Here is a 12,912-nt window from a genome sequence, read left to right as displayed (position 1 = left end):
CCCGTGCCCGACGAGGGAAGTCAGTAACCAGAAGGAAAAACTTAGAAAAAAATTCTAAGTGTCAAAAAAAATTCTAAGTGTCAAAAAAAATTCTAAGTGTCAAAAAAAATTCTAAGTGTCAAAAAGAATTCTAAGTGTCAAAAAAATTCTAAGTGTCAAAAAAATTCTAAGTGTCAAAAAAAATTCTAAGTGTCAAAAAGAATTCTAAGTGTCAAAAAAAATTCTAAGTGTCAAAAAAAATTCTAAGTGTCAAAAAAAATTCTAAGTGTCAAAAAAAATTCTAAGTGTCAAAAAAATTCTAAGTGTCAAAAAAAATTCTAAGTGTCAAAAAAAATTCTAAGTGTCAAAAAAAATTCTAAGTGTCAAAAAAAATTCTAAGTGTCAAAAAAATTCTAAGTGTCAAAAAAAATTCTAAGTGTCAAAAAAAATTCTAAGTGTCAAAAAAAATTCTAAGTGTCAAAAAGAATTCTAAGTGTCAAAAAAAATTCTAAGTGTCAGAAAGGGAAATGAGTAACCAAGAAGAGAAATGAGTAACCAAGAAATCAGTAACCAACAGGAGAAATGAGTAACCAAGAAGAGAAATGAGTAACCAAGAAATCAGTAACCAACAGGAGAAATGAGTAACCAACGGGAGAAATGAGTAACCAACGGGAGAAATGAGTAACCAACGGGAGAAGTCAGTAACCAACGGGAGAAATCAGTAACCAAAGGGAGAAGTCAGTAACCAACGGGAGAAATCAGTAACCAACAAGAGAAATGAGTAACCAACGGGAGAAATCAGTAACCAAAGGGAGAAGTCAGTAACCAACGGGAGAAATCAGTAACCAAGCTTATTTTTGGTTGGTTACTGACTTCTCCGTTCAACTTGGAGCTGCCCTTGTGCACGATCAAGGAGGGGTATTATCCGCCACGGGGGCTTAATTTTCGCCTAAGGGGAGCGATTTGGAGGCCGTGGCCGGGTGAGGCGCGCCTTTCGAAGGGGAGGGATTTGAATTTCGGCTGCATTGAGGGTAGCTGCCCGCTGTTGTGGGTTTTTGGAGCCTGAGCCCGTTCAACTTGGAGCTGCCCTTGTGCACGATCAAGGAGGGGTATTATCGGCCACGGGGGCTTAATTTTCGCCTAAGGGGAGCGATTTGGAGGCCGTGGCCGGGTGAGGCGCGCCTCTCGAAGGGGAGGGATTTGAATTTCGGCTGCATTGAGGGTAGCTGCCCGCTGTTGTGGGTTTTTGGAGCCTGAGCCCGTTCAACTTGGAGCTGCCCTTGTGCACGATCAAGGAGGGGTATTATCGGCCACGGGGGCTTAATTTTCGCCTAAGGGGAGCGATTTGGAGGCCGTGGCCGGGTGAGGCGCGCCTCTCGAAGGGGAGGGATTTGAATTTCGGCTGCATTGAGGGTAGCTGCCCGCTGTTGTGGGTTTTTGGAGCCTGAGCCCGTTCAACTTGGAGCTGCCCTTGTGCACGATCAAGGAGGGGTATTATCGGCCACGGGGGCTTAATTTTCGCCTAAGGGGAGCGATTTGGAGGCCGTGGCCGGGTGAGGCGCGCCTCTCGAAGGGGAGGGATTTGAATTTCGGCTGCATTGAGGGTAGCTGCCCGCTGTTGTGGGTTTTTGGAGCCTGAGCCCGTTCAACTTGGAGCTGCCCTTGTGCACGATCAAGGAGGGGTATTATCGGCCACGGGGGCTTAATTTTCGCCTAAGGGGAGCGATTTGGAGGCCGTGGCCGGGTGAGGCGCGCCTCTCGAAGGGGAGGGATTTGAATTTCGGCTGCATTGAGGGTAGCTGCCCGCTGTTGTGGGTTTTTGGAGCCTGAGCCCGTTCAACTTGGAGCTGCCCTTGTGCACGATCAAGGAGGGGTATTATCGGCCACGGGGGCTTAATTTTCGCCTAAGGGGAGCGATTTGGAGGCCGTGGCCGGGTGAGGCGCGCCTCTCGAAGGGGAGGGATTTGAATTTCGGCTGCATTGAGGGTAGCTGCCCCGCTGTGGTGGTTTTTCGGAGCCTGAGCCCGAGCGGGGCGTCGGTTCCCGAGGTGGGCAGGAGTCGCTGTGCCCGTGAGGCTGCCTGGCCGAGTCGGAGTGCTGTGGGACGGCGGGGAGCGGGTTTTCCCGGGCGAGGGGGCGATCCCGAGGAAGGGGAGCGATTTGGAGGCCGTGGCCGGGTGAGGCGCGCCTTTCGGAGGGGAGGAATTTGAATTTCGGCTGCATTGAGGGTAGCTGCCCGCTGTTGTGGGTTTTTGGAGCCTGAGCCCGAGCGGGGCGTCGGTTCCCGAGGTGGGCAGGAGTCGCTGTGCCCGTGAGGCTGCCTGGCCGAGTCGGAGTGCTGTGGGACGGCGGGGAGCGGGTTTTCCCGGGCGAGGGGCCGATCCCGAGGAAGGGGAGCAGTTCCGAGGCCGTGGCCGGGTGAGGCGCGCCTTTCGGAGGGGAGGAGTTTGAATTTCGGCTGCATTGAGGGTAGCTGCCCCGCTGTGGTGGTTTTTCGGAGCCTGAGCCCGAGCGGGGCGTCGGTTCCCGAGGTGGGCAGGAGTCGCTGTGCCCGTGAGGCTGCCTGGCCGAGTCGGAGTGCTGTGGGACGGCGGGGAGCGGTTTTTCCCGGGCGAGGGGGCGACCCCGAGGAACTCGGCCGGCGGGGAGGCGTTCCGGCCCGGGCGAGGGGCGCGGACCTGACCGGAGACGTCCAAAACCTTGAAAGGGGTAAGCGGGAAAAGGTCAGCAAAGTGCCCGAAGCAGTAAGGCGAAAAAGCCGTCGGAACCTCCGAAAATGTCCAAAAGCGTGAAATCAGTAACCAGGAAAATGCATAAAAATGGCCAAAAGTGTGAAATCAGTAAGCAGGAAAAGTCGGGAAAAGTGTCTAAAAATGCTTGGAAATCTGAGGAAAATGCCCGAAAATGAGGCCCCTCGGTCGGGAGGAGGAAGTCGAAAATCCCCGTGCCCGACGAGGGAAGTCAGTAACCAGAAGGAAAAACTTAGAAAAAAATTCTAAGTGTCAAAAAAAATTCTAAGTGTCAAAAAAAATTCTAAGTGTCAAAAAAAATTCTAAGTGTCAAAAAGAATTCTAAGTGTCAAAAAAATTCTAAGTGTCAAAAAAATTCTAAGTGTCAAAAAAAATTCTAAGTGTCAAAAAGAATTCTAAGTGTCAAAAAAAATTCTAAGTGTCAAAAAAAATTCTAAGTGTCAAAAAAAATTCTAAGTGTCAAAAAAAATTCTAAGTGTCAAAAAAATTCTAAGTGTCAAAAAAAATTCTAAGTGTCAAAAAAAATTCTAAGTGTCAAAAAAAATTCTAAGTGTCAAAAAAAATTCTAAGTGTCAAAAAAATTCTAAGTGTCAAAAAAAATTCTAAGTGTCAAAAAAAATTCTAAGTGTCAAAAAAAATTCTAAGTGTCAAAAAGAATTCTAAGTGTCAAAAAAAATTCTAAGTGTCAGAAAGGGAAATGAGTAACCAAGAAGAGAAATGAGTAACCAAGAAATCAGTAACCAACAGGAGAAATGAGTAACCAAGAAGAGAAATGAGTAACCAAGAAATCAGTAACCAACAGGAGAAATGAGTAACCAACGGGAGAAATGAGTAACCAACGGGAGAAATGAGTAACCAACGGGAGAAGTCAGTAACCAACGGGAGAAATCAGTAACCAAAGGGAGAAGTCAGTAACCAACGGGAGAAATCAGTAACCAACAAGAGAAATGAGTAACCAACGGGAGAAATCAGTAACCAAAGGGAGAAGTCAGTAACCAACGGGAGAAATCAGTAACCAAGCTTATTTTTGGTTGGTTACTGACTTCTCCGTTCAACTTGGAGCTGCCCTTGTGCACGATCAAGGAGGGGTATTATCCGCCACGGGGGCTTAATTTTCGCCTAAGGGGAGCGATTTGGAGGCCGTGGCCGGGTGAGGCGCGCCTTTCGAAGGGGAGGGATTTGAATTTCGGCTGCATTGAGGGTAGCTGCCCGCTGTTGTGGGTTTTTGGAGCCTGAGCCCGTTCAACTTGGAGCTGCCCTTGTGCACGATCAAGGAGGGGTATTATCGGCCACGGGGGCTTAATTTTCGCCTAAGGGGAGCGATTTGGAGGCCGTGGCCGGGTGAGGCGCGCCTCTCGAAGGGGAGGGATTTGAATTTCGGCTGCATTGAGGGTAGCTGCCCGCTGTTGTGGGTTTTTGGAGCCTGAGCCCGTTCAACTTGGAGCTGCCCTTGTGCACGATCAAGGAGGGGTATTATCGGCCACGGGGGCTTAATTTTCGCCTAAGGGGAGCGATTTGGAGGCCGTGGCCGGGTGAGGCGCGCCTCTCGAAGGGGAGGGATTTGAATTTCGGCTGCATTGAGGGTAGCTGCCCGCTGTTGTGGGTTTTTGGAGCCTGAGCCCGTTCAACTTGGAGCTGCCCTTGTGCACGATCAAGGAGGGGTATTATCGGCCACGGGGGCTTAATTTTCGCCTAAGGGGAGCGATTTGGAGGCCGTGGCCGGGTGAGGCGCGCCTCTCGAAGGGGAGGGATTTGAATTTCGGCTGCATTGAGGGTAGCTGCCCGCTGTTGTGGGTTTTTGGAGCCTGAGCCCGTTCAACTTGGAGCTGCCCTTGTGCACGATCAAGGAGGGGTATTATCGGCCACGGGGGCTTAATTTTCGCCTAAGGGGAGCGATTTGGAGGCCGTGGCCGGGTGAGGCGCGCCTCTCGAAGGGGAGGGATTTGAATTTCGGCTGCATTGAGGGTAGCTGCCCGCTGTTGTGGGTTTTTGGAGCCTGAGCCCGTTCAACTTGGAGCTGCCCTTGTGCACGATCAAGGAGGGGTATTATCGGCCACGGGGGCTTAATTTTCGCCTAAGGGGAGCGATTTGGAGGCCGTGGCCGGGTGAGGCGCGCCTCTCGAAGGGGAGGGATTTGAATTTCGGCTGCATTGAGGGTAGCTGCCCCGCTGTGGTGGTTTTTCGGAGCCTGAGCCCGAGCGGGGCGTCGGTTCCCGAGGTGGGCAGGAGTCGCTGTGCCCGTGAGGCTGCCTGGCCGAGTCGGAGTGCTGTGGGACGGCGGGGAGCGGGTTTTCCCGGGCGAGGGGGCGATCCCGAGGAAGGGGAGCGATTTGGAGGCCGTGGCCGGGTGAGGCGCGCCTTTCGGAGGGGAGGAATTTGAATTTCGGCTGCATTGAGGGTAGCTGCCCGCTGTTGTGGGTTTTTGGAGCCTGAGCCCGAGCGGGGCGTCGGTTCCCGAGGTGGGCAGGAGTCGCTGTGCCCGTGAGGCTGCCTGGCCGAGTCGGAGTGCTGTGGGACGGCGGGGAGCGGGTTTTCCCGGGCGAGGGGCCGATCCCGAGGAAGGGGAGCAGTTCCGAGGCCGTGGCCGGGTGAGGCGCGCCTTTCGGAGGGGAGGAGTTTGAATTTCGGCTGCATTGAGGGTAGCTGCCCCGCTGTGGTGGTTTTTCGGAGCCTGAGCCCGAGCGGGGCGTCGGTTCCCGAGGTGGGCAGGAGTCGCTGTGCCCGTGAGGCTGCCTGGCCGAGTCGGAGTGCTGTGGGACGGCGGGGAGCGGTTTTTCCCGGGCGAGGGGGCGACCCCGAGGAACTCGGCCGGCGGGGAGGCGTTCCGGCCCGGGCGAGGGGCGCGGACCTGACCGGAGACGTCCAAAACCTTGAAAGGGGTAAGCGGGAAAAGGTCAGCAAAGTGCCCGAAGCAGTAAGGCGAAAAAGCCGTCGGAACCTCCGAAAATGTCCAAAAGCGTGAAATCAGTAACCAGGAAAATGCATAAAAATGGCCAAAAGTGTGAAATCAGTAAGCAGGAAAAGTCGGGAAAAGTGTCTAAAAATGCTTGGAAATCTGAGGAAAATGCCCGAAAATGAGGCCCCTCGGTCGGGAGGAGGAAGTCGAAAATCCCCGTGCCCGACGAGGGAAGTCAGTAACCAGAAGGAAAAACTTAGAAAAAAATTCTAAGTGTCAAAAAAAATTCTAAGTGTCAAAAAAAATTCTAAGTGTCAAAAAAAATTCTAAGTGTCAAAAAGAATTCTAAGTGTCAAAAAAATTCTAAGTGTCAAAAAAATTCTAAGTGTCAAAAAAAATTCTAAGTGTCAAAAAGAATTCTAAGTGTCAAAAAAAATTCTAAGTGTCAAAAAAAATTCTAAGTGTCAAAAAAAATTCTAAGTGTCAAAAAAAATTCTAAGTGTCAAAAAAATTCTAAGTGTCAAAAAAAATTCTAAGTGTCAAAAAAAATTCTAAGTGTCAAAAAAAATTCTAAGTGTCAAAAAAAATTCTAAGTGTCAAAAAAATTCTAAGTGTCAAAAAAAATTCTAAGTGTCAAAAAAAATTCTAAGTGTCAAAAAAAATTCTAAGTGTCAAAAAGAATTCTAAGTGTCAAAAAAAATTCTAAGTGTCAGAAAGGGAAATGAGTAACCAAGAAGAGAAATGAGTAACCAAGAAATCAGTAACCAACAGGAGAAATGAGTAACCAAGAAGAGAAATGAGTAACCAAGAAATCAGTAACCAACAGGAGAAATGAGTAACCAACGGGAGAAATGAGTAACCAACGGGAGAAATGAGTAACCAACGGGAGAAGTCAGTAACCAACGGGAGAAATCAGTAACCAAAGGGAGAAGTCAGTAACCAACGGGAGAAATCAGTAACCAACAAGAGAAATGAGTAACCAACGGGAGAAATCAGTAACCAAAGGGAGAAGTCAGTAACCAACGGGAGAAATCAGTAACCAAGCTTATTTTTGGTTGGTTACTGACTTCTCCGTTCAACTTGGAGCTGCCCTTGTGCACGATCAAGGAGGGGTATTATCCGCCACGGGGGCTTAATTTTCGCCTAAGGGGAGCGATTTGGAGGCCGTGGCCGGGTGAGGCGCGCCTTTCGAAGGGGAGGGATTTGAATTTCGGCTGCATTGAGGGTAGCTGCCCGCTGTTGTGGGTTTTTGGAGCCTGAGCCCGTTCAACTTGGAGCTGCCCTTGTGCACGATCAAGGAGGGGTATTATCGGCCACGGGGGCTTAATTTTCGCCTAAGGGGAGCGATTTGGAGGCCGTGGCCGGGTGAGGCGCGCCTCTCGAAGGGGAGGGATTTGAATTTCGGCTGCATTGAGGGTAGCTGCCCGCTGTTGTGGGTTTTTGGAGCCTGAGCCCGTTCAACTTGGAGCTGCCCTTGTGCACGATCAAGGAGGGGTATTATCCGCCACGGGGGCTTAATTTTCGCCTAAGGGGAGCGATTTGGAGGCCGTGGCCGGGTGAGGCGCGCCTCTCGAAGGGGAGGGATTTGAATTTCGGCTGCATTGAGGGTAGCTGCCCGCTGTTGTGGGTTTTTGGAGCCTGAGCCCGTTCAACTTGGAGCTGCCCTTGTGCACGATCAAGGAGGGGTATTATCGGCCACGGGGGCTTAATTTTCGCCTAAGGGGAGCGATTTGGAGGCCGTGGCCGGGTGAGGCGCGCCTCTCGAAGGGGAGGGATTTGAATTTCGGCTGCATTGAGGGTAGCTGCCCGCTGTTGTGGGTTTTTGGAGCCTGAGCCCGTTCAACTTGGAGCTGCCCTTGTGCACGATCAAGGAGGGGTATTATCGGCCACGGGGGCTTAATTTTCGCCTAAGGGGAGCGATTTGGAGGCCGTGGCCGGGTGAGGCGCGCCTCTCGAAGGGGAGGGATTTGAATTTCGGCTGCATTGAGGGTAGCTGCCCGCTGTTGTGGGTTTTTGGAGCCTGAGCCCGTTCAACTTGGAGCTGCCCTTGTGCACGATCAAGGAGGGGTATTATCGGCCACGGGGGCTTAATTTTCGCCTAAGGGGAGCGATTTGGAGGCCGTGGCCGGGTGAGGCGCGCCTCTCGAAGGGGAGGGATTTGAATTTCGGCTGCATTGAGGGTAGCTGCCCCGCTGTGGTGGTTTTTCGGAGCCTGAGCCCGAGCGGGGCGTCGGTTCCCGAGGTGGGCAGGAGTCGCTGTGCCCGTGAGGCTGCCTGGCCGAGTCGGAGTGCTGTGGGACGGCGGGGAGCGGGTTTTCCCGGGCGAGGGGGCGATCCCGAGGAAGGGGAGCGATTTGGAGGCCGTGGCCGGGTGAGGCGCGCCTTTCGGAGGGGAGGAATTTGAATTTCGGCTGCATTGAGGGTAGCTGCCCGCTGTTGTGGGTTTTTGGAGCCTGAGCCCGAGCGGGGCGTCGGTTCCCGAGGTGGGCAGGAGTCGCTGTGCCCGTGAGGCTGCCTGGCCGAGTCGGAGTGCTGTGGGACGGCGGGGAGCGGGTTTTCCCGGGCGAGGGGCCGATCCCGAGGAAGGGGAGCAGTTCCGAGGCCGTGGCCGGGTGAGGCGCGCCTTTCGGAGGGGAGGAGTTTGAATTTCGGCTGCATTGAGGGTAGCTGCCCCGCTGTGGTGGTTTTTCGGAGCCTGAGCCCGAGCGGGGCGTCGGTTCCCGAGGTGGGCAGGAGTCGCTGTGCCCGTGAGGCTGCCTGGCCGAGTCGGAGTGCTGTGGGACGGCGGGGAGCGGTTTTTCCCGGGCGAGGGGGCGACCCCGAGGAACTCGGCCGGCGGGGAGGCGTTCCGGCCCGGGCGAGGGGCGCGGACCTGACCGGAGACGTCCAAAACCTTGAAAGGGGTAAGCGGGAAAAGGTCAGCAAAGTGCCCGAAGCAGTAAGGCGAAAAAGCCGTCGGAACCTCCGAAAATGTCCAAAAGCGTGAAATCAGTAACCAGGAAAATGCATAAAAATGGCCAAAAGTGTGAAATCAGTAAGCAGGAAAAGTCGGGAAAAGTGTCTAAAAATGCTTGGAAATCTGAGGAAAATGCCCGAAAATGAGGCCCCTCGGTCGGGAGGAGGAAGTCGAAAATCCCCGTGCCCGACGAGGGAAGTCAGTAACCAGAAGGAAAAACTTAGAAAAAAATTCTAAGTGTCAAAAAAAATTCTAAGTGTCAAAAAAAATTCTAAGTGTCAAAAAAAATTCTAAGTGTCAAAAAGAATTCTAAGTGTCAAAAAAATTCTAAGTGTCAAAAAAATTCTAAGTGTCAAAAAAAATTCTAAGTGTCAAAAAGAATTCTAAGTGTCAAAAAAAATTCTAAGTGTCAAAAAAAATTCTAAGTGTCAAAAAAAATTCTAAGTGTCAAAAAAAATTCTAAGTGTCAAAAAAATTCTAAGTGTCAAAAAAAATTCTAAGTGTCAAAAAAAATTCTAAGTGTCAAAAAAAATTCTAAGTGTCAAAAAAAATTCTAAGTGTCAAAAAAATTCTAAGTGTCAAAAAAAATTCTAAGTGTCAGAAAGGGAAATGAGTAACCAAGAAGAGAAATGAGTAACCAAGAAATCAGTAACCAACAGGAGAAATGAGTAACCAAGAAGAGAAATGAGTAACCAAGAAATCAGTAACCAACAGGAGAAATGAGTAACCAACGGGAGAAATGAGTAACCAACGGGAGAAATGAGTAACCAACGGGAGAAGTCAGTAACCAACGGGAGAAATCAGTAACCAAAGGGAGAAGTCAGTAACCAACGGGAGAAATCAGTAACCAACAAGAGAAATGAGTAACCAACGGGAGAAATCAGTAACCAAAGGGAGAAGTCAGTAACCAACGGGAGAAATCAGTAACCAAGCTTATTTTTGGTTGGTTACTGACTTCTCCGTTCAACTTGGAGCTGCCCTTGTGCACGATCAAGGAGGGGTATTATCCGCCACGGGGGCTTAATTTTCGCCTAAGGGGAGCGATTTGGAGGCCGTGGCCGGGTGAGGCGCGCCTTTCGAAGGGGAGGGATTTGAATTTCGGCTGCATTGAGGGTAGCTGCCCGCTGTTGTGGGTTTTTGGAGCCTGAGCCCGTTCAACTTGGAGCTGCCCTTGTGCACGATCAAGGAGGGGTATTATCGGCCACGGGGGCTTAATTTTCGCCTAAGGGGAGCGATTTGGAGGCCGTGGCCGGGTGAGGCGCGCCTCTCGAAGGGGAGGGATTTGAATTTCGGCTGCATTGAGGGTAGCTGCCCGCTGTTGTGGGTTTTTGGAGCCTGAGCCCGTTCAACTTGGAGCTGCCCTTGTGCACGATCAAGGAGGGGTATTATCCGCCACGGGGGCTTAATTTTCGCCTAAGGGGAGCGATTTGGAGGCCGTGGCCGGGTGAGGCGCGCCTCTCGAAGGGGAGGGATTTGAATTTCGGCTGCATTGAGGGTAGCTGCCCGCTGTTGTGGGTTTTTGGAGCCTGAGCCCGTTCAACTTGGAGCTGCCCTTGTGCACGATCAAGGAGGGGTATTATCGGCCACGGGGGCTTAATTTTCGCCTAAGGGGAGCGATTTGGAGGCCGTGGCCGGGTGAGGCGCGCCTCTCGAAGGGGAGGGATTTGAATTTCGGCTGCATTGAGGGTAGCTGCCCGCTGTTGTGGGTTTTTGGAGCCTGAGCCCGTTCAACTTGGAGCTGCCCTTGTGCACGATCAAGGAGGGGTATTATCGGCCACGGGGGCTTAATTTTCGCCTAAGGGGAGCGATTTGGAGGCCGTGGCCGGGTGAGGCGCGCCTCTCGAAGGGGAGGGATTTGAATTTCGGCTGCATTGAGGGTAGCTGCCCGCTGTTGTGGGTTTTTGGAGCCTGAGCCCGTTCAACTTGGAGCTGCCCTTGTGCACGATCAAGGAGGGGTATTATCGGCCACGGGGGCTTAATTTTCGCCTAAGGGGAGCGATTTGGAGGCCGTGGCCGGGTGAGGCGCGCCTCTCGAAGGGGAGGGATTTGAATTTCGGCTGCATTGAGGGTAGCTGCCCCGCTGTGGTGGTTTTTCGGAGCCTGAGCCCGAGCGGGGCGTCGGTTCCCGAGGTGGGCAGGAGTCGCTGTGCCCGTGAGGCTGCCTGGCCGAGTCGGAGTGCTGTGGGACGGCGGGGAGCGGGTTTTCCCGGGCGAGGGGGCGATCCCGAGGAAGGGGAGCGATTTGGAGGCCGTGGCCGGGTGAGGCGCGCCTTTCGGAGGGGAGGAATTTGAATTTCGGCTGCATTGAGGGTAGCTGCCCGCTGTTGTGGGTTTTTGGAGCCTGAGCCCGAGCGGGGCGTCGGTTCCCGAGGTGGGCAGGAGTCGCTGTGCCCGTGAGGCTGCCTGGCCGAGTCGGAGTGCTGTGGGACGGCGGGGAGCGGGTTTTCCCGGGCGAGGGGCCGATCCCGAGGAAGGGGAGCAGTTCCGAGGCCGTGGCCGGGTGAGGCGCGCCTTTCGGAGGGGAGGAGTTTGAATTTCGGCTGCATTGAGGGTAGCTGCCCCGCTGTGGTGGTTTTTCGGAGCCTGAGCCCGAGCGGGGCGTCGGTTCCCGAGGTGGGCAGGAGTCGCTGTGCCCGTGAGGCTGCCTGGCCGAGTCGGAGTGCTGTGGGACGGCGGGGAGCGGTTTTTCCCGGGCGAGGGGGCGACCCCGAGGAACTCGGCCGGCGGGGAGGCGTTCCGGCCCGGGCGAGGGGCGCGGACCCGACCGGAGACGTCCAAAACCTTGAAAGGGGTAAGCGGGAAAAGGTCAGCAAAGTGCCCGAAGCAGTAAGGCGAAAAAGCCGTCGGAACCTCCGAAAATGTCCAAAAGCGTGAAATCAGTAACCAGGAAAATGCATAAAAATGGCCAAAAGTGTGAAATCAGTAAGCAGGAAAAGTCGGGAAAAGTGTCTAAAAATGCTTGGAAATCTGAGGAAAATGCCCGAAAATGAGGCCCCTCGGTCGGGAGGAGGAAGTCGAAAATCCCCGTGCCCGACGAGGGAAGTCAGTAACCAGAAGGAAAAACTTAGAAAAAAATTCTAAGTGTCAAAAAAAATTCTAAGTGTCAAAAAAAATTCTAAGTGTCAAAAAAAATTCTAAGTGTCAAAAAGAATTCTAAGTGTCAAAAAAATTCTAAGTGTCAAAAAAATTCTAAGTGTCAAAAAAAATTCTAAGTGTCAAAAAGAATTCTAAGTGTCAAAAAAAATTCTAAGTGTCAAAAAAAATTCTAAGTGTCAAAAAAAATTCTAAGTGTCAAAAAAAATTCTAAGTGTCAAAAAAAATTCTAAGTGTCAAAAAAAATTCTAAGTGTCAAAAAAAATTCTAAGTGTCAAAAAAAATTCTAAGTGTCAAAAAAATTCTAAGTGTCAAAAAAAATTCTAAGTGTCAAAAAAAATTCTAAGTGTCAGCGGAGGAAAGTCGGTGGGGAAGGGGAAAAATCCGAAAATCCACGCCGGGTTGGAGTTCCAGGGCCCCGCTGGAGGGGTGGGAATTCGCCCCGGCGCCTTGCCCCGTTGCAATAAAGTGTCCGCAGCCCGAAAACTTTAACTTTGAAAAATCACGGAAGTCGGCAAGGGGGACGATCCGAGTACCGTTTGCGGGCTTTCGGTACCTCATCGTCGGACTGAAATTTCAAATTCGCCCCCAAAGTGCAACTCGTCATTTTCGGCCGGGGGGGTTGGCGGGGTACCCGGAGATTTTCGGGAACACGTTTTTTAGAACAAAATGGCGGCTCGGGACCACTTTGAGACGGGCCCGAGGAACGGTTCCAAAGACGGTGGGCGGCAATTTGGAACTCGTGTGCATGCCAAAGAGCTCTCGGAGGTCGGATTTTGAACACTTTGTCGAATTTTGAACACTTTGTCGAATTTTGAACACTTTGTCGAATTTTGAACACTTTGTCGAATTTCGAACACTTTGTCGAATTTTGAACACTTTGTCGAACATGCGAACACTTTGTCGAACTTTTGAACGCTAACAGTCGAACTTTTGAACGCTAATAGTCGAACTTTCGAACGCTTTGTCGAATTGTGAACATGTTGGCCGTGACATTCGACACTCGGGCGATTAAACACTCGATAATCCGCCCATTTTAAGTTCGACACTCGGGCGATTAAACACTCGATAATCCGCCCATTTTAAGTTCGACACTCGGGCGATTAAACACTCGATAATCCGCCCATTTTAAGTTCGACACACCTGGGCGATTAACACTCGATACTCTGAGCCCATGGTAAGTTCGACAGTCTGGCGATTTTTGTGTTCGATACTCTGAGCTGAATTAAGTTCGACAG

Source organism: Stegostoma tigrinum, unplaced genomic scaffold (genome assembly GCF_030684315.1).
Source record: "Stegostoma tigrinum isolate sSteTig4 unplaced genomic scaffold, sSteTig4.hap1 scaffold_421, whole genome shotgun sequence".
NCBI classification, from domain to species: domain Eukaryota; kingdom Metazoa; phylum Chordata; class Chondrichthyes; order Orectolobiformes; family Stegostomatidae; genus Stegostoma; species Stegostoma tigrinum.
This window is presented reverse-complemented; position numbering follows the sequence as displayed.